General features: G+C 39.5%; 1 long non-coding RNA gene across 2 annotated transcripts; it reads right to left on the bottom strand.

The window, feature by feature from the left end:
- Positions 1 to 1,063: 1,063 nt before the first annotated feature.
- Positions 1,064 to 18,892, bottom strand: LOC122469105. 2 transcript variants are annotated; one of them, XR_006293382.1, is made up of 4 exons: positions 14,896 to 18,892; positions 12,720 to 12,787; positions 3,065 to 3,161; positions 1,064 to 1,621 (listed from the first exon to the last, which is right to left on the bottom strand). It is a non-coding gene; the product is annotated as an uncharacterized LOC122469105 (long non-coding RNA). The 2 variants fall into 2 exon arrangements; XR_006293381.1 differs by having other exon boundaries at positions 12,720 to 18,882.
- Positions 18,893 to 21,463: the final 2,571 nt, after the last annotated feature.

Genomic DNA, 21,463 nt, shown 5'->3' on the forward strand with positions numbered 1-21,463 from the left:
TGACATCTACTTTTAAAACGGTAGTGTTCTTTCTTTTTCTCTTCTGGAAGCTTTGGAACTCCATGTTGAGGTCTATGTTAAAAAAAAAACCAAAAAAGCTCAACTGTCCAGGTAAGGGCTGGGGGAGGGGAGAGCCCTGCCCACTCACCTTCATCTTCATTTCTTCCCTGCTGCTCTATGCGGACTCTAACGGGACATATTATTAAAAATCTTTGTAATCAGTCAACTTTATTGAAGTACATTTACTTATAATAAAATATACCCATTTTAAGTACACAGTTTGATGAATTTTGGCAAATATATATATCCATGTAAGGCCTAATTTGAAGCCATTGGCTGAGTAAATATGAACATAATGAAATAAAGGTACATTAAATTTGTTTTTGAATGTTTATTTTTGAGAGAGACAGAGCACGAGCAGGGGAGGGGCAGAGAGAGAGGGAGACACAGAATCTGAAGCAGGCTCCAGGCTCTGAGCTGCCAGCACAGAGCCCGATGTGGAGCTCGAACTCAGAACTGTGAGATCGTGATTTAAGCTGAAGTCAGATGCCTAACTGACTGAGCCACCAGGTGTAGCAAAATAAATGTTCATTTTTAAAGACGGAAATCAATAGTATTTAATATTCACTATATTGTCCCAACTGCATGGGTATGACATCATCACATGCTAAGGTTCCTTTATTATCAAACAAATCATGATAGTTAATTTACTTTTACTTGGGTAGAAGGAAACAACTTGAATTTAACACAAAACAGAATCAAAGGGAGTGAAAGATTTGCTAAATCTCCATAAAGTTGTCTTCCGTATGAGAAATGTTAGCTTTTATAAGCTCTTTAAAATTCAGAAGCAGGGCATCAGGCTCTTGATTTCAGCTCAGGTCATGATGTATAGTTCATGAGATTGAGCCCCAAGTCAGTTTGGGTGTGGAACCTGCTTGGGATTCTCTCTCTCCCTCTGCCCCTCTCCCCTCCCCCTTCTCTTCCCCCTCCTCCCTCCCCACTGTACATGAATTCTCTCTCTCAAAAAAATAAATAAAATTCAGAAGCAATTGTGAAAGTCATGTTTTTCTTTTTTTTTTTTTTAGCATTGATTGACCTTTTCTGTAAAAGATGAAGATAATGTTTTCACAAGACTCCCATCTAAACATCCCTTCTAACTTTTACATTATTTTTATACTGACATGTTTGTGACCTCAACATTCTCATAAGTGACTGTCCAATAGTTTGTACTGGCCTATATGTAAGTGGATTTGGTGTTCACCTAGAGCCTTTTATATGGCTTCTCTGTTCCTTTTTTTCTTATTTTAATTCTTGTCTTAACTGCCAGCCTATTATTGTTAAGTAGTTTTTTGAGAGAGGCTCATGGGTGCTGGGTTTCCTCTCCTTTTCATGTTTTGGAAAGCCTATCTACTAGAATGGCAACTTATTTTGTTAAGATATTCTTGGGTTACACGCTAGTCATTGCTTCTGTCTTTTGCCACTGGGTTCTGAGGTCAGTACGTCCCCTGCAGATAATTTGATCTTGTTGGTCTGAATGCTTGAAGAATCCTTTCTTTACTTTGGAACTTCAGTCAGGAGGCGAAGATAGGTCTTAGGGTTGAGCGGTACATTTGGAAGTTTCCTGAAACACAGCGTGTTCTTTAATTCAGCAGAGTCACTTTGGTCTCAGGGACATTCTCTTCAGTATTTTTAATTGGATGGGTTTACTACTTCAGGAACACCATTTGTCATTACATGAGAGCACTTTCATCCAGTCCCCATTACCTACCCCCTTTCTACTTACTTTAATCTCTTAGTTTCTTTTTGTTTTAAAACTGCATTTACTGTGGTTATATCCAATCTTTGCTTTATGTTGTAATTCAAGTTTTAGCTGTTTCTTACTCTGTTCCTTGCTGTTTTTACTTTAATCATTTATTTTGTAATTATGTGGGTTTTTTTGTCCTCAATTTTTCCCCAGCTCATTCTGCTTTTTTCTTTTTTTATCACAGGCTATTTGAGCTCATGTTTTATTTAATTCATGTTCTTAAAATGTTGTTTTGTGGTATAAAGCATTTGTAGGCAATTCCCTTGTTACTAGGGTTTTTCTTTTTCCTTTTCTCCCCCTAGGGTTTTTCTAAGTTGGACCCTTTATTCTATCTCTCATGTTTATGCTTTTTTCCTTTGAACTGGTAAAAAGCAAGTATGTTTGTAAAATAGCTTTGTAATTTTTTTCCCCCATCTGCTCACATTCTATCTAGATTTTCTACTCTCTATTTGTTTTGAATCAGGATTATTTTTCCTCTATAAATATCCGAAAGCACTCTGTTCCAGGGTGTTCTCCTCTCTACCACAGTCTGAGGGCTGGAAATTGTGGGTCCTCACACTTTGCTGGGACCTGAGATGATAGCAGGGGATGAAGGAGATCTACATCAACTAGGCAATATGCAGTCTTAGAAGATGTGTGCTCCGCTTCTCTGAAATTTTCTTAAATATCCTGGACAAGTTTTCTTTCACCCTGTTGGAGACTTCATCCTCCTCCTAGGGCTGAGGGGAAGAAGACTTCGAGGATTATTTAACAATCAGGATTAATCATTTAAACTGGGATTAAATAATTAGTAATGTGGATGACTCGAGAGCCTTACTTGCCAATTAGTTATTCAAATTTGTGGTATTTGGTGAAGTCCCGTTCTTGTTTGATTACTGTAGGTAAATATTTGCTTTACTCCTTTAAAAGATTATGTGTTCAGGAGCGCCTGGGTGGCTCAGTCGGTTAAGCGTCTGATTTCAGCTCAGGTCATGATCTTGTGGTTTGTGGGTTCAAGCCCTGCATTGGGCTCTGTGCTGACAGCTTAGAGCCTGGATCCTGTTTTAGATTCTATCTCTGTCTCTCTCTCTGCCCCTCCCCTGCTCTCTCTCTCTGTCTCTCTAAAATAAATAAACATTAAAAAATTTTTTTAAAACTATGTTCATTTCATTCGTCATGGGTTATAATTTTTTACCTGGAATTCTCTAATTTTTTTTTTTTTTTAAATTAAGAATAGCGTGCTGAGCCATGTGGGAGAGAACTGTCCTGGAGTTGACTTACCTGCTGTGATCATGAAGATTCCCCTTTAAACACAATCATGTCCAATGAGACAGGAAAACTGATTTCTTCTTCAATCATATTTCGTCTCTTGAGATTACTAAAAAGAAAAAAAAGAAAAAAACATAATTAGAACATAATTATGAGCAAAGAGAAAAAAACATAATTAGTTTACTCTTTAATGCCTATTACCTTTGAGATATGAAGAATGGAAACTTTATGTTTTAAATCCTTGTTGGCTACCTTATTATCCCCATATCTCTGGTGGTCGCTGGACAGAACATGTTAACTAACAAAACTGATAGGTTTAATAGATTGGTAGATAAGGGTACTGGTAGATATCTAGTGTATCAAGATTTGTTCAAGGCATCTGAGAAAACCTTTCTTGATATCTGTCATTTAAGTGACAGGATAGAGGTGTGTATACTGGGTGATTAATCAAGTAGGAGGGTTATAGCTGGTTGTCTAGACAACCATTTCCTGAAGATTAATGTGTGGCCCTCAAACCCCAGGGAAGCCTGGTCACAATACGTACTTTGACACTATCCTCTGTAATCCTTGGAGTCTGGAGAAACATGAAAATCTAGCTTACCAAGTCTGTAGCAGCAGAAATCTAGGAATGAAAACTAACTGGATGACAGAATCAGTCCCTGAAAGATATTATTTGCAAGTAATGAACCCATATCCACAAAACGAAAATATAGGTATAATAGGTATTTATAATTTGGGCTGCCCGGCATCTAAAATCTTTTCCTATTTAGGAAGAATCCTAAGATAATGATAGCGAAGCAGCCCTCTCTTCTACTCTAGAGATGAAAAGGGCCGCTATCCCCCTGGGACCACAAGCAAGGACAAGATCTAAGCACAACTAATCAAATGCTGCCACCTGGGACTATATTCTGAAGGGGTAATGACAAGGCTGAGGTCAATTAGGTATGCTTCATGGTGACTCTGCAAGGGGGAAGGTGTGGGGAGTCTGGAAGGATGAGGTGCATATCTAATGACAGTAGAACCAGCACAGAGGTGGTAGGTGTCCTGATGCCAGCTTTGGGACAGTGAATGTCCTCCTGGAAAGTGCTATGTCCTGAGCAGCCTGCTCCTGTGCTGACAGCTCATCTGGGCCTTGCCTCCCTGGGCTCCTATGTTATTCATTTCTACTGTTCTTTGTTTTTGTTTTTTGTTTTTTGTTTTTTTTTTTTTTAATTTTTATTTTTTATTTTTTTTTATTGTTGAGAGAGACAGAGCATGAGCAGGGGAGGGGCAGAGAGAGAGGGAGACACAGAATCTGAAGCAGGCTCCAGGCTCTGAGGTGTCAGCACAGAGTTCTAGGCAGGGCTCAAACTCCCAGGCTATGAGATCATGACCTAAGCCAAAGTCGGACGCCTAACCGACTGAGCCACCCAGGCACCCCATTTCTACCATTCTTTGATTCCAAGAGCCATGAGAATCAAAATACAGTCCATTTCTGCTATGGAACCATAGTTGTTTTCTGTTATTTACCATCAAGAACCTTGATAAGTACAACATCTCTGAGTTCAGGATCCAAAAATCAACTGAGAAGACCTGGATGCTTGGCAATTCATGTGAAATAGACCTCGCGAACTGTGATGTAATGGTTGTCAATAAAAGGGCATGGCTGCCAGAGGGCTGCAATGGGCAGGACAAAGATGGTCAGAGGCCATCTTATTTACTCTTCTGCTCTTGTGAACGACAACTTGAGTATATTTTCCTGTTCAGAGTGTTTTAAGGCAGAAAGGGACAGATTAAAATATGTACAGTGGGAGAATGGCCAGAAAGTTAGAGTCTATACGAGGAGCTGGAGAAATCTAACTTAGAAAAGCCATAGGGAGGGGCGTCTGCGTGCCTCAGTTGGTTAAGTGTCTGACTTCGGCTCAGGTCATGATCTCACGGTTCGTGAGTTTGAGCCCCACGTCCAGCTCTGTGCTGACAGCTCAGGGCCTGGAGCCTGCTTCGGATTCTGTGTCTCCCTCTCTCTCTGCCCTTTCCCTGCTCATGTTCTGTCTGTCTCTCAAAAATAAAATAAACATTAAAAAAAGAAAAGAAAAGCCATAGGGAAGACATTCTATGATTTTTCAAATTACATTACTGCTATGGGCATTGAGGAGGGCACTTGTTGGGATGAGCACTGGATGTTGTATGTAAGCGAGGCACCACCGGAATCTACCCCCAAAAATCAAGAGCACACTTTACACAATGTACATTAGCCAATTTGATAATAAATAACATCTAAGAAACAAAATAAAATAGGGGCACCTGGGTGGCTCAGTCGGTTAAGCGTCCGGCTTCAGCTCAGGTCATGATCTCATAGTTTGTGAGTTCGAGCCCCCTCCCGTCGGGCTCTGTGCTGACAGCTCAGAGCCTGGAGCCTGCTTCAGATTTTGTGTCTCCCTCTCTCTCTGCCCCTTCCCCGTCCATGCTCTGTCTCTCTTTCTCTCTCTCTCTCTCTCTCAAAAATAAATAAACATTAAAAAAATTAAAATAAAATAAAAGCTAACCAGATTGTTTTGCAAAAAAAAAAAAACCCACAAATTACATTACTGCTGAAATAATTTTATAAAAATATGATACAAAAACATGCAAAATGGCCTTAAAAATAAAACAACATCCCCCACACCAATATTGAGCTCTATGTTTATATCACAAAAGGAGAGAGAAAGTGAGGGCTGAGAGTTTTCAGATGGGACCAGGATAAGAAGGGAGGGTTGTTTGGACACTCCTGTCACAGGAGAGTGAGCCTTGGAGGGACCATTTCCTGGACTCCAATCTGACTAACACTTTCTTCTTCAGGGCCCTTATTCCTGGGGTGCAGATATCCTTTACTCCAATGGTGTTCTTAAACTAACTATTGTTCCAGAGACTCCATTGTAGTAGAAATACGAGATGTAAATTTACTGAAATATTTACTGAATATTTACTGAAATATTCCAAAGGTATCCTAGCATATACTATTGTATTCTTGCTCTGCCTTCTGCCTTCTAGTTTCTAAGGTGTTCACGTGAGTAATAAACCTTAAACCCTGTCCTTCCCCAAAGCTTCATAATACATCTAAGGCTGTTTCCATTATCAGAGTGTCCCTGAGGATAATATTGATTATTTTGAATTAACTATTTCAAGTATGAAATAATGTTATACATTCATTTCTTACTTGATTATTTCTTCCAACTTTTATGTGGAATGGAATTGAAATAATTGAGGATATTTTGCATTTTTGAGAAACCAAAACCTCTGAAGGTAATTCAACTCTTTTGCAAGCTTGTATGCAAACTGGTTCTACCACTCCCCGGATGCCCTGGCGTCAAGCATTGAGAGAGGGTAGGAGGAAACGGAGGCCTCCCCACCTTCAAGTCTCCTTGGCAGAGTCAGGGACCACGTCTTCTCCCAGAGAATACAATCAGGGGATTCAATACTGGCAGAGTTTAGAGCGTCAAACAAGAGCTTCATTCAGGCTCCTGAGGGTTGCTACAAGTAATACTGCTGTGAGTATCCTGCTGACTACTGAGCATGCATATTAACTAGCTTAACTTTTGTTCCTTGTTTTCACAGTTATGGCAAATGATCTGGGTTCAGCCATTCCTCCTTCCCTCGGTCCTGTCTTGCAACACATCTCTCTGTGAAGTCTGATTGAGGCTAGAAGAGCAACGGAATGGGCTGCGAGCTCCTCCGCGTGAGGGTGGGGAGGTGTGGAGAGGAGGAAGCATGGTTTATGGGATATTCTCCCTACAGCACTTAGGATAGTCAAAGCGCACAGTAAAGGACTGCTGGATTGAACTGAACTGAAGGGAACGTAACTAGCTGTCTCAGTATACCAAAACCACGCACAGGCAAGGAATGCTTGCTAGGGATCCGCACATTAGATAAACCAACTTTTTGGCAGGGAGAGAAGCTAGGGATGTATTTTTCCTTGATTTTCATATTATAGCTTGACCCATTGTATAATAATTTATTAAGAAATAAAGGAACGGAGGAATGCCATTTTAAAGAAAGTCAATAAAAACAGCATCCTTTTAACTCCTGTTGTCGTACTAGGTTTATTGCTTAGGAAAAGTGAATTGTCAACAATTCCAAAATACAGAACCACATGACAGTTAAATTTATCATGATATTTACCTAGAAGAAAAAAATAATTAAGGACTTAATTCCATTTCTCCTCACTAAAATTTTATTATCTCTTTTTTTTTTTTTAGAGAGAGAGCAAGTTGGGGAGAGGGGCAGAAGGAGAGAGAGAGGAGAGAGGAGAGAGAGGAGAGAGAGAGAGAGAGAGAGAGAGAGAGAGAGAGAGAGAGAGAGAATGAATCTTAAGGAGGCTCCATGTTCAGCACAGAGCCTGCCTCAGGCCTCATCCACAATTCTGGGATGATGACCTGAGCTGAAATCAAGAGTCAGACACTCAAGTGACTGAGCCACCCAGGGCTCTCCCAACTTTTTTTTTTTTAACAATTGTTTATATGGGGAGCAATATAAATGGCATATTAACTTTTATTTAAACAATAAATAATTTTATCTAAGCAATTAAACAAAAATATTACCTACACAGGAATTGGCATTATTACACTTAATACAGCAAAAGGAAGGAATGCATAAAGATAAAGAATTGGACAAAGGAAAATGGTAGTACTGATAAATCAAAAACCAACAAAATTAATAATTAACTTATTTTCTTTTTAATGGAGAAAGCACATGTGCTTAAAATAGGAAATGAAAATAGATTTAATAACCACAGACATGGGAGAAATTAAAAGACTTCTAAAAGCTGATTTTGCTCAGTTCTATGCAAACAACAATTTTTAAATGCACAAAATGGATGAATTTCTGGGCCAAAGTCAGATGCTTAACTGATTGAGCCACCCAGGTGCCACAGTAAAGTAAGATTCATATAAGGAATGCAAAGATGATTCGATCTTATGAAATATATCTATGTATTTCACCATATTAATGTTTCAAAGGAGAAAAATCATAGTGTCATCTCCATAAACGCTGATGAAGCATTTGAAAATTTCAACCATTTTTGATTAAAATGCTTAATAAAGTAGGAATAATCATTTTATATCACTCATACATACATACCTTACATGCTATATAGGCAAATACTAGAATGTTACCCTCAACACTATACCCAACCATCATTATCCTGGAGGTAATAGCCTATACAATCAGACAACAGAAATAAGTGAGAGGTATAAAAATTAGATAGTAAAGATAGAATATAAAGATGAATGTTTATTTATAAATACATAAATTATTATTTATAGGCAATGTGATTATATACCTGAAAAACTCGAGAAAATCACTTGAAAAAGTATGGCAAACAACCTGAATATTTCACTAAGGTAATTATGAATAAAGTCACATGAAAGAATCATTAGCGTTGCTATTAGGAAAGCTATATGAGATTGCCAATGTTGAACCTTTTTTGACTTACAGAAATGGCAATTTCAGGTGGGTCAGCCTAATTACAGATAAATAACAAACGCTGAGAAAACATAATGGGCAAAAGAGGTCATATGTAATGGTCACAAAAAAGGCAAAATAGTTCAGGATAAAATTAAGACGTGTTCATAATTCATACAAAGAAAACTTTCCAAAATTCTAACGGACACAAAACAAAACCTGAATGAAGGAACTTATCCTTTTGTTAGTTAGGAGGCTGCCAAGTCAACAAAGATTTCTGCATCTTCCCAATTAATCTGGAAATTTAACATAATCTCAGTGAAAACACAAAGACAAGTTTTTTAGAAGTGGAAAAATGGATTTTAAAGTTCTTATTGGAAAGCAAAAAACCAACCAACCAACCAACAAACACCCTTCAAAGTGAGAGCCAAGAAACTTAAAAAAAAAAAAAAAAAAAAAAGAAGAAGAATGAGGAGAAATCAACCCTACAAGACAGGGTAACATTATAAAACTGCAAATGAACAGTAAGGGCTTATTGATTTTTTTAAATTGAACCTACTCGGGAAACACTTGGAGGAGGGACACTCAGACCCTCCTCTTTTCCCCTGAAAGCAGGAAACAAATGTCCTTTATGAAAAATAGCATCCCTGTAATGAGAAGTAAAAAAGACATCCTTATCAACAGAAATAGGGACACTGAAGTCGAGAAAGCTATAAAATAAGCTTTGCTACTTTTTCACTAATTTACTACCTCAGCCCCAATTCTGCATAGAATTCCTTTCTAATTAAAGCCCCCAAATGGCTGTTTTCCTTAACCTGCAAATTCCTCATAAATCTATCATCCCTTTGTATAAAATGTATAAAAACTGCATGCCTTAGTCATTTCTTTGACTCTCAATTTCATTATTGGGTCTCTGTTCGCAAGGAACAAAAATTTCTTTTTTTCTCACGTCAATTTAATTCTTAGTCCACCTGGAAGACCTTGAGGGTAGGGGAGGAATTTTCCCGCACGAAAAAAGTCAGGGGATCTCGCTTGTTCTCCCTCTCACTCTCCCTCTCTCTGGAGTCTCTCTCTCTCTTGCTCGCTCGCTCTCCCCTCTCTCTCTCTTCCTCTTGAGAGGAAGATACTCTTGAGAGGAGGAAGAGAGAGAGAGGGGAGAGAGAGCGAGTGAGACAGACTTGTGAAGAATTTTAGTATGATAAATGTGGCCTTTTAGCTCCATAGGGAAACGATTGATTATTCAATAAAAAATGGTTGGACAGTTAACTGAGTGACTAGCTGGAAAAAAAAATTCACTCTATATCTCAAAATAAATTTGAGATAGAGCAATGGATTTAAATAGTAACACATGAATCCACGAGAGTACTAGAAAAAAAACCATGGAAAGATTTTTATGAGTAAATACTTAGGAAGAATTTTAGGAAGTTCTTTGGAGGAAGCAAGTTTTTTATGGATCTCAGGAGAAATGAGAGGTCTTAAAAGTCTAATTTCCTGACCAAGTGCTGGAGATTGGGTTAGCTGAAACCTCTGAAACTTTATTCTTAGAGGAAGGAGTGGGAAATCCAAGTAGTCCCTGTGTGCCGGCCTAATGATGTTGATATAATAAATGTATTGGACCATTTCACAATCTCTTGTGTAGGTTTTGAGTGGAGGGAGGTATATGCCATATGTCAGCTGGATAACCTTCTCCTTTGAAATTCAAAGGAAATTAGCTTGAGCTCTTATGTTCTCCCTCAAGGAAATCTAGGTAATTTCCAATTCCTAGGGTATTTTCCAATTCCCTCAGATTTTGGAGAATTAATTTATCTACTGTTTTGACCCACCATGGTTAGTATTGTGCACTTCTTTGTCCCCAAGGGAGGAATGGCAGCCCTTTGCTCTCCCTCCACCTTACATTATCATTCATACAAGACATTTGAATATGGAGCAAACTGTACAGAAGTTTGCTTGGTTCCTTCTCCCTTGAGACCCTCTTCACATCTTGTCACCTTTAACTTACCAGGGCTCTCAGGGCTCTCAATGCGTTGGTTCCATTCTCTTTACCTGCAGAACTATTTTGATCTTTTCCAGGCTTGCCTTTGCATATCCCAAAACTCATTGGTATGGATTGCAAAACTATGGCTCATCTAAGCGAATGTGAACCTTGAGCCTGCCAGGAGTACCAGCAAAAGACCTTTCTTTTTGGCCTCTGTGTGAAGTAGGGACCAGATATTTCCTCACTGGTAGGAACTACTATTCCATTGTCCTTAGGAGGCAGAAGTGGCTACAGTCAGTTTTGGTCTTACATAATTTGCTTCTCCATCATAGAAAGGACCAGATTTCATAGCCATCTGAGTTACGTTCTCCCCCTTGCCTTACATTACTCACCGCATAAAAGAAACAAGAAACAATTCAAAGGTAAAACACTACAAAATGACAAACTCATTTATGGAGTTCCTAGGTCCTGTGGGAAAAGTACTCAATCTAAGTCCCGTTGAGCATACTTAAATACTATTCCTAAAAAGTTTGGGCCACGCAAAGGCCAGGATTCATGGGCAAGTGTTATGATTTTTAAAGTTATTTAGGTTATCACGCTGACTTAAAGCCATGTCTGGATCGATACTTAGTTACTGAAACTCTTTCAGAATACTGAGACAGATAGTTAAATTGTCCTTTTAAGAGATTCTGACCCATTATTCCTCTAAATGTCTGGATAAGATATTTCTTTCCTATTTCCTATATTCTAAATTTTCCAATGCCCACCTCTGGGATAATAATCATATTGTTCAATACTTTCACAAGAATAAGAAACATTTATATTCTATGGTATTTAGACTGTGGTATGTAAATTTTTCAGAGATTATTCTTCATATTATTTTATTTCTGCTATTGGTGTTATATTGTTCGTTGTTTCTTATAGAAGAGAAAGCTTTTGGGTCAGTAATTTATGAACACAGTTAAAAAGTCAAAAGACACAAAAGACTATATACAACTAAAAGTGAGTCGTTCCCACTCTGTCCCTCACTACTTCTCTTTCGCAGAGGAAACCACTAGGAATAGCTTCTTATCTGAAAGATACACTATCCCCTTGCCCCCAAGTACACATTCTATACACTCCACGTTCTACACTGTGTACACACTGCTCTGCATTTGGGTTTTCACTTGAACATGTAGCTTGCGGATTGTTGCATACCTGTATATACAGGTTAGCTCTTTTGGTAGAATTGCCTTCTCTTTAAGTATCTTTAAGCTGCGCATCATTCAATTTTAGGAAGGCATTATCACTTATTGAACTAATCCCAATCAGTGGACACTTACATTGCTTCTAATTTTTAGCTCTCACCAACATTTCTGCAACGAATTACTTCGTATGCAGGCCATTTTACAGATAAGAGAGTATTTGAAGGGTATATTAGTGAAAGCAAATTGCTGAGTTAAAGGGTGTGAGCATTCTCAATTTTGATAGTTATTGTCAAACTGTCCTCCAAAAGGGTTGTGCCTAGGGGCGCCTGGGTGGCGCAGTCGGTTAAGCGTCCGACTTCAGCCAGGTCACGATCTCACGGTCCGTGAGTTCGAGCCCCGCGTCAGGCTCTGGGCTGATGGCTCAGAGCCTGGAGCCTGTTTCCGATTCTGTGTCTCCCTCTCTCTCTGCTCCTCCCCCGTTCATGCTCTGTCTCTCTCTGTCCCAAAAATAAATAAAAACGTTGAAAAAGAAGAAAAAAAAAAAAGAAAACAAAAGGGTTGTGCCTATTCATGTTTCCACTAGCAAATATTTGAAAATACCTGTTTGCTAGTACCCTGATCATCAGAGCATGTCATTAAATTTTTCGATTTATTTTTCACTTGCTTGTTTTTTTTTTTTTTTTTTGCTGTCAATCTTACAGGTGAAAAGTGTATCTCATACTTTTAGATCCTTCTCATGAAATGATTCAAAATGTCATCTTTATCATATACTAAATTTGTCTATTTGATGCATTTCTGGGCTTTCTGGTTTATTCCATTGGTCTCTGTTGTCTCTTCATACACTATTTGTATCATTTTGATCACAGTAGTTTCATAGTATGTTCTACTTTATCATAGGTCTAATCACCCTTACTGCCCTTCTTTCCCCTAAGAAATTTGCCAGCTAGCTTTTTCTTCTATATGAATTTAAGAAGTAGTTTGTCTTGCTTCAAAAAAAAATCCTGTTGCATTTTTATTGAGATTGCATCACATTAATAAATTATTCAGGAATACTACTACTTGCTAAAGTTTATCATTGCAGACTTACCATTTCTTATTGTTCTTTTCAGTCATGTCTTCCTGATGCTTATAACAATTATTGATTCTTCACACCATCTTTGGAAACAGCAGGGAAGATAGAAGATAAAGGATTAGCCCAAGATTACATGAGATAAAAAATCCTAAACTGGTTTTGTATCTACTATTTGGTAATGCCTCACCAGCAGATTTTACACAAATTCAAAAACAAAACATACTCTTCTACCAAGGATGAAATTTTCCTATTGCAAAAAGCCAGCAATGTGCAGCAACTATTCTGCAAATGTATTTCTTGTGTGATGATCTGTGGCCAAGCACAGAATGCATTCCTATCATGGAGTAACAATTTCAAAGGAATTTTGAAACCAGAGTTGGCTTGAATGTTGTACAATGACACCCAGGATCTTGGCCTACTTCCCAGATTTTCCCTTTTTGGTTTTCTAGCAAGTTTGGTCATGCCTGGGAATTTGCTGAATATGGTACTTGGATCAGTGACTTCCTGAATGTGACATTGGGATCAATGGCATTTGTCTGCCCAAGGATTTGTGGAGTACAATTTTTAGAAGTACCGCAGTTGTAAATAAGTTCTTTATTGAACTGATGCTCAGGCACAAGGGTGCAAATATGAAGGACACTTTGTGAATTGATTATGGAAGGCAAAGAACTTGAGAGAGAATGTTCTATTATGAATATTGCATTACATACCTGGGCACACTGGTGTTCCAGCTGGAGGATCTTCAAGTTCTTAAATAAATATCAAATGGATTTAAGAGCTATCTTTAATGCCTCCTTTGACAAATGGCCACTTACTAAAGGTCAGCCAAGACTTGATAAACAGTGGATTATCTGCAGCATCCCAGGCACGTCCTACCATCACCCTGGCTCAGTTAACATGGGGAGAGCTGACAAAGAGCCTGCGTGAGTTACTGAATTACTTAGGACCCAAGCACGCGTTGACATAGATCTGAGTGTATTTTTGGATTACATTTCCAAAACTATTATTGTTTTCACCGTTTTGTTTCAGTCAGCATTTTCTTCTCAATGCCACATATAATTATGAGCTGACTTAGGTAAAATATTTTAAAAATGTGTAGTAGTACATATGTACCTATATAACATCTGAGATTATTTGCCATAACATAAACGAGAACACTCTTCAGCTTGTCCCTCCAAAACAAAAAGACTACTGTACTCTGGAGTGTTATGCAAGAATCAGAAGAGCATAGTTTACTGAATGCTCAGCTTGTTTAGCGACATACCAAAGAGTAGGACAAAGGCTAAAAGCAAAAACATGGGGCAAGTTTTAAGCAATGAACTTAAAGGTATACGGATGATGAAATATTTAATTATCAAGGCAGAGAACAGGTTGTAAAATCTAGCTAATGAAAATATAAAGAGGAGTTATTAATGGGATAGCTGTTTAATTAGATGATTCCTTGGTTTGTTTTAAGCAGGAAGAGTGTTGCCAAAATCACAAGATTAGACCTCTCCGAACAGAGAATGGTGATGGTGTGATGTCATCTATCAGTTGCCTTTTACTCCCACTATAATGGCCACACCTTAGGCTACAAATATTAACTATTTAGACATGAGAAATTAATAAAAGGTGAGGCAAAATGGGCAGCAAAAGGAAATTGTTATGTTAAATTAGGCACATGAAGTTAGGAAAGCATTTACAAGTCTAGGAAATGACATAATACACATTTTATGATTCTCCTTAATAGAATTTGTCTCAACCAGGTCATACGAGGAATGCTTTTACAAACATGACTGTGCTCCCAGATCTTGAAACTTACATGAAGTATTATTAGATTCTGTGGTCACAGGACTCAACAAATCTCAGTTAAGTGGAGAAGAACAAATTCATTATGGAGGTCCTAGGTCCTGAGAAAGTGTTCAGTCTAAATCCTGTCAAGTAGGATTGTTGATATATGTCCTGTGTGTGTGTCTTTATATTTAATTTGTACTTATATTCTGAAAGATTTCAGGGTCTGAATTCTGGAAAAGACTTAACACCATTAAAAATGTGGTTCCTGGATGATTATGACAGAGTATAATACAGGTTATTTTCAGTCTTCTTAAACCTAAGGTATGTGGATTGACCATTCCCAGGATGATTTTATTCTTAGGCAAGAATATTTAGCTGTTGTATGTACTGAAAGAAATACAGGTAAGATTATACTCACTGAGCAACCCATTCGTCAAGACATCAGCCTTTTCTGCTCACAGCCCTGAAGGAGGCAAAGTAGGATGTGATCACCTTGGTCAATTTTTCTTGTGAAATGTGCGCATTTCTATTCTACTTGCAAGCACTGTGGTTATTTTTTTTTTTACCAGCAATAGAGACCACAGGCAGGGGAGTAAGCTAGAATTCTGAGTCACAATTCCCAGGCCTCTTCCTACGGATATGTATGTGGAGTGTGGTCCTGAGGCCCATCTGGAACACTTTCCCACACATTAGGCCGGGAGAGGCAGCAGGGCACAGGCTTAAGGATCCCTACAACATGGCTCCACCATCATCTTGTGTCTGTGTGACCAGGCACCGGCTACCTAAACCTTTGTGCCTTGGTTTCCTTGTTGGAAAATAAGGCCTGACAACAGTGTTTACCTCGTAGAGGTATTGTGAGGGGATGAAGGAATACATCTAATATTCCTAGGACAGTGCTAGGTACAGGTTAACAGTGGTTTTATATACAAGCCACTCGTGAGGATTTAATAAATTGTGCAAGCTGTAGGCTTCCATACCTATGTATGTAGACATATCAAATCTTTTTTACAGTTGAGGGGGAAAAATGAGCAGGGAAAACTTTGAAAACAGGTGGTGGTAGCAAATGTTTACCACCATAGATCCAGTTGAGAAAAATTCCCAGGCTTTGATGTGTCAGAAACAATTGTTTTCCAACTTGGCTCCAACAGCCCCCAGACAAGACACCCCAGTTGTTCCCATTGCCTGAGTAACTTTCCACTGTCACTACCTGTGGGACCAGCTTCTCTCCCAGACCTGTCCTTCCCCTCCACTGTCCTTTCCCCACATAAGTCATCTTTAGTGCATGTGCTCCAACCATCAGAGGCAAAGTTTTGTATAAGGACTGACCTTGGGGCATACTTATATATGGGTACAAACCTTAGCCCTTCCCCCCCAAAAGTTGTAGTCCCAAAGTTAATATTTATTTGAAACTTGGGAGTACACTCCCCTCTTTATAAACAAAACACTAAAGCAAAATGTTCTAGTCTCTCACACAAATTAATTGCCCGATTACCATTTCTCACGAATGCCATCTTTTTCTCCTTCCATTATGTTTCAGTTGCAGAGAGGGTAAATCATAAATTACTGTCTAGTATAGAGAGAAACATTCTGCAGCTGGAAGAAACTGAGAAAGCACTGTTTTTTGATTTTTTTCTCAATCATGAATTCAGTGATTACTGACTTCAAAATAGGTAACGGTCCCATAAATGGGAAAAAAGAACACATTCCAGGATGAAAGGATGGCAAGTATAAAGGTAGAGAGATGTGAACATGCATTGTTATGTTTAGGGAAGAGTATATGGCAAGAAGTAAATAATTTTTGGTCTCCGTAGGAAACTGCCAGTGAGTTACCACGGGCCCAAGTTGGGGAGTGCCTGTAATTGCATCTAGCTGGCCACATTCATTTGGTGCCGGTTAATTGGACTAGCTTTAAAAAGTATGCTCAAGTTCTATTTTGAACTCTATCCTGACGTACTTCCCACTCCTTTGCCACGCCCTAAGAGCTCATTTTGCCTTCTTTGGTGGTGGTAAAAAGCAAGGTCCCTTTTGTCTGAGCCTCGTGGTTCCAGGTCGCGTTTGCCTTTCCTCAAGGTTTTTCCCAATTCAGCAATTCCCATGAATTTTCATCAGATAGTTTTCCCACTAGGATGCAAATTCCATGAAAGCATGAATGTTCACATCTTAAAATTCACTGTTATTCCTAGTTCTTAGAATTGAGCTTGGTACATAGTAGTCTAGATATCATTCAAAAAATTTAAGAACCTATTATGTGTTGCCCTATGGAGGGTCCAATGATGATTTAGGTATGCTCTCTACTTTTAAAGATCTTACAAATGAGGAAAATAGATATATAAACAAACTCCAAGTCAAGGAAGAATGAAACCAGTGCAACTATTGAGGTATACATTGCTAATAGGGGGGTGCTATGGACTGAACATGTGTCTCTCCCAAATTCATATGCTGAGACCTAATCCCCAATGTGATAGGTTTAGAGGTGGGGCCTTTGGGAAGAGGTTAGGTGACAGGGTGGAGACCTCTCAAATGGGATTAGTGCCCTTATAAAAGAGATCCCAGAAAGTCCTTACCCCTTCCTCTTCATGTGAATGAGGAAGCAGACGCCGAATTGCTGGTGCCATGGTCTTGGACTTCTTTGCCTCCAGAACTGTGAGACATGTTTATAAGGCATCCAGGTTATGCTATTTTTGCAATAGCAATCTGAAAAGACTACAGCATGGGGCTCACAAGCGGTAATTAATTTCAACCAGGGGATTGAGGAAAGGCTTCACAGGACGTTGTCCTCAAAGAGAGAATTTTCATTAGGGATGTGGAGGTTATTTTTGGTCAAGTGATCATTAATTTGAACTCTTCCATTTCCAAGGGACAGAAACGCATCTCAAAATAGTTTACACAAATACAAGGAAAGTGTAACTGGGAAATCTGGCTTCAGCTCTCCCAGAACTCTTGGCCCTGCTCATGTGTGGATGCTGCCTTCTCTCCCATAGCAGATGGACATAATCTATGTTGCAGGAGGAAGGGGTGGAGTTTGGCCACAGAGAGCTCCATGCTCATATCACACTGGATTGTAGTTAATAGCCATAGAAGGTTATCTGCATTTCAAGGCCAGCAAATAAGATCGCATGAAAAAGTCTCTGCTCAGTCTAGTTTCAGTCATGGGCCTATCTCCAAGCTAATCACTGTACCCATTGCCAGGCCATAGTACAGACAGTGCTAGGATAGAGCTGTGTTAATAGGGACTCATACAAAGCAGAATATAATTTTAACCAGACATGGGAAAGGTTGCAAGAAGACTTTTGTAGGATTTGTAGCTCTATTAGAACCATATAGAGTGGGCAGGGCTGGGGTGGTACTTCATGAGAAGATCAAGAGGACCCAAAAAGAGAAGAAATAAGATGTTGGGCAGACGAGTACGACAGGTAACCATTATACTAAAACGCATGCACTCGTAGGCCAATGGGATGCAGTTTGCTGTCACAGAAATTTGATTGCCAGGGATAGGCAGTGGATCAGGCAGGAGACTTAGGATGGGCTAGGTCACGGGGAGCCTGCACTAATAAATGGGAGTCGTCAAAGGGCTCAACTGAAGGAATGTTGTGATCAGACCTATGTTACTTTACTTCCCCTTTCGCAGAAACATCACTCTGGGCTAACTTTTCTGGAACATCTAAGCTGTCAGACTCTCACAACCATGCACCAAGTCTCCTCTTCCAGTCCCGTTTGCCTTTTCTTTCTCTAGTCCTCACACTATCTTGCCTCAATTCTATATATAGTCCTGCCATCCTGGCCACTTGTTTCCCCACCTAAGGTCAATACCCCATTAAGGAATTACTTTTGTCCAGCACTGAAATTCCTGGATTCTTACAGCATACATCTAAAACCCTACTTTTCAGTCACTGTGGCACCAACCAACGGGAGGTGGAACCATGCTAGCATGTAGCTAATTGGCATGGGTTAATGGGGTTAATTTCTATCACTTATCACATATTCAGATTAGCCTGAAAGCTTGAGAACTGTGGTCATCTTTTGAACTCTGGACTGGTAAACTGTAATGGATTAAACTGTACACGATCTGAACATGCCAATCTCTTTCTTTACATGTATTTTGGTGTTCTTGAAGGGGTCAGTGTGTCCCTGTGGCCACCAATCCTCCTAGTGGGAGGTGGTACTGTGGCCATAGCTCATGAATGTGTAGATTTTAGTATATTTTACCCTTCATAAACTTTTGGGGATGATTACCATAAACTGTATAGGATCAGGAGGATTATGATCCTAAGAATGCTTAGAATAGTCTACTCTTTCAGGCTGTTACCATAGGGCACAATTGCTTGCCCCTAGTGAATGAGATAATGAATGGATCGATTCAGCTAGAGAAACATAGTATAATCTGAGAGAAAACTACATTTACCCCCTCCCCCCCCCCACCTGCTTCCCTGACATTATTAAATGTGCATGCACTAGCTCCAGCTGAGAAAAATCAAAATGGAACAATTCTAAAATGAAAATTATTTTTTTTGCCACGTAAGCAGATCTCTGCAGAGATAAAATAGGAATAACGTTTCCGTAAAAATTGAAGTTTCTAAGAAAATTAACCTTTCTTGACTATTGAAAATGAGAGGTAAGAAAAGAAAAAGAGAAAGGCCACCTTCTAAGAGTCATTACTGCAACCACTGGCAGCATTTCATACCGTTAGGGAGAGTGGGTGAACATTAGAAGAGGTCACAGAATGGGGCACCTGGGTGGCGCAGTCGGTTAAGCGTCCGACTTCAGCCAGGTCACGATCTCGCGGTCCGGGAGTCCGAGCCCCGCGTCAGGCTCTGGGCTGATGGCTCAGAGCCTGGAGCCTGTTTCCGATTCTGTGTCTCCCTCTCTCTCTGCCCCTCCCCCGTTCATGCTCTGTCTCTCTCTGTCCCAAAAATAAATAAAAAAACGTTGAAAAAAAAATTGAAAAAAAAAGAAGAGGTCACAGAAGCTGAAAAAAGGAGACAACATAAGAGTCTCGGGAGAGTCATAGTGCTGGCTACTTCTGAGAAATGTACCTAGCAGCAAAAAGCAAAAAGCTCCTCAGACTCTTACTGGCAGAGTTTGGATTTATTATGACAACCTTAGAACCAAAAATGGCTATATTTTTCTATGACAAATCTCACAGGAATCAAATATTTTCAGAGATCAAGCAGAGAAGGTAGTGCATGTGGTAGTGTAGCCAAGGGAAGGTATGAACAATGCTCGATGTTTTCCAGGAGAAATCATTAAGGGTGAAGTGCTAATACACTTGTTTTTCATCTTACTCCAACAGAAGACCACATGTAATCTTCCTAAAGAGTGACTCCCCAACATATCCTGACAACAGCAGGGTGGGGAGGAAGCAAGTTACGAATAAGTGAAAAACCATAAGGTAACAGACAATACTAAGCACGCTCCCACCCTTATCCAAACACAAAGGCAGGGGAAAAGTTCCTGCTATCTGCCAAGAGATTATTTGGGGGGGGTGGGTGGGAAACAAGCACACACACCCCCACAGCAGCATCAAAAATTTTCCTATTCTCCAAAAAGTACTTAAATTAAAAAATTTCTATTAGTTAACCTATGTTGGCACCATTTTGGTGGGGAGTTGTCATAAATTGATAAAAGGCCAACATACAAACACTAAGGAAGGGAGTGAAAGGAATATCAAATGTTATTTGACGCTACGCAACTTCCCTACCAAGGTTGCATTTGTCACCAAAATGGAAAACGAATAAAAGATTCTGGGGTATCCTTTTTTTCTTATTTAATTTTTTCGTCCTTTGGTTTTTCTTTTTCTTGAGTATGTTGAGTCTGAGACCTGAGAGGCCCTCTGTCCTGATCCGGTAGGACACTCTTTAATGAATGCCTTGGAAACAAAGGAGACCAACTGGGGAACCCACACCCAGAGCCACTTGTCAAGAGCCTGCAGCCAGTAAAGCTTCAGATTACACAAGAGGACTGGGTGGGGTGGGAAGGATGCACAAAAACTGAAAGTTTCTGCTCTTCAGAAGTTCTGATCTACTAGGGGAAGGAAACAGGCAGTACTGGGAATGGGTTGGGGTGGGGGGTGCAGGGGTGGGGACTAGGTTCTAATTCTGACTCTGTCATTGGCTGGCCACGTGCTCTTACGGGGTGGGAGTAGTCACCTGTCAAATGAAGAAATCACATGAAGGGGCAACTCTCTGTAAAATGAAGTAACAAAATGTGATCAGCATTTCTCAAAGTAGATTCCAATTAAAAAAAAAAAAAGTCTGGTTGAATAAGTTTGGGAAAACTTCCCTACCCTGGTTGATCCCCAACAGTACCAGATAGATTCTTACTGGATTTAGTGTATCAAAGACTCCTAGAGTCTTGCTGTAAAGGATTTTTTTAAATTTGGCACTTCCCAAACGTATTTTCTGGAAAAAAAACATCTGTTGACATTTGCAGAACATGCTTTGGAAAACACTGATTTCTATGCTGCTTCCAGCTTTAGAATTCTATCCTTAGTCGTTACTTTTCCATACAGACTCCATCACTTCCCTTCTCTACTGCTGTGTACTCAGTCTTTCATTGAGTCTTTGTGCTGAACCTCACATGCTGCCTCTCCTCTGGCTTTACTTTTCATGACTTTATGCTATTCAAATGTTCACATGAAACTCAAACAGGGTTGGACCAGATGACCTCTAAAATCTGTACAAACCCTGAAACTTTAGGATTCTTTGGTAATTATCACAAACATCCACTGAAGACCGAAACAGGATGTATATAACTGAGGCTGTTCTCATCACAGCACTGATATCTACTAAGAACTCTGAGATGAAATTCTAGATCCTGTCATTCTGAACACTGCTCTAAACTCAATACTATATTTCCTTGCAACTTCCTTTCCCCTGGACCAATGCAAAAGGAGAATACACAGGAAGACAGTGTGGGTTGTATGGGCTCTCTAGATCCATCTAGAAGAAATATAATTAAGAGTTCAGTGGGGGTGCTTCCTACCAAAT

The sequence above is a fragment of the Prionailurus bengalensis genome, chromosome B3 (assembly GCF_016509475.1).
Source record: "Prionailurus bengalensis isolate Pbe53 chromosome B3, Fcat_Pben_1.1_paternal_pri, whole genome shotgun sequence".
Lineage (NCBI taxonomy): Eukaryota > Metazoa > Chordata > Mammalia > Carnivora > Felidae > Prionailurus > Prionailurus bengalensis.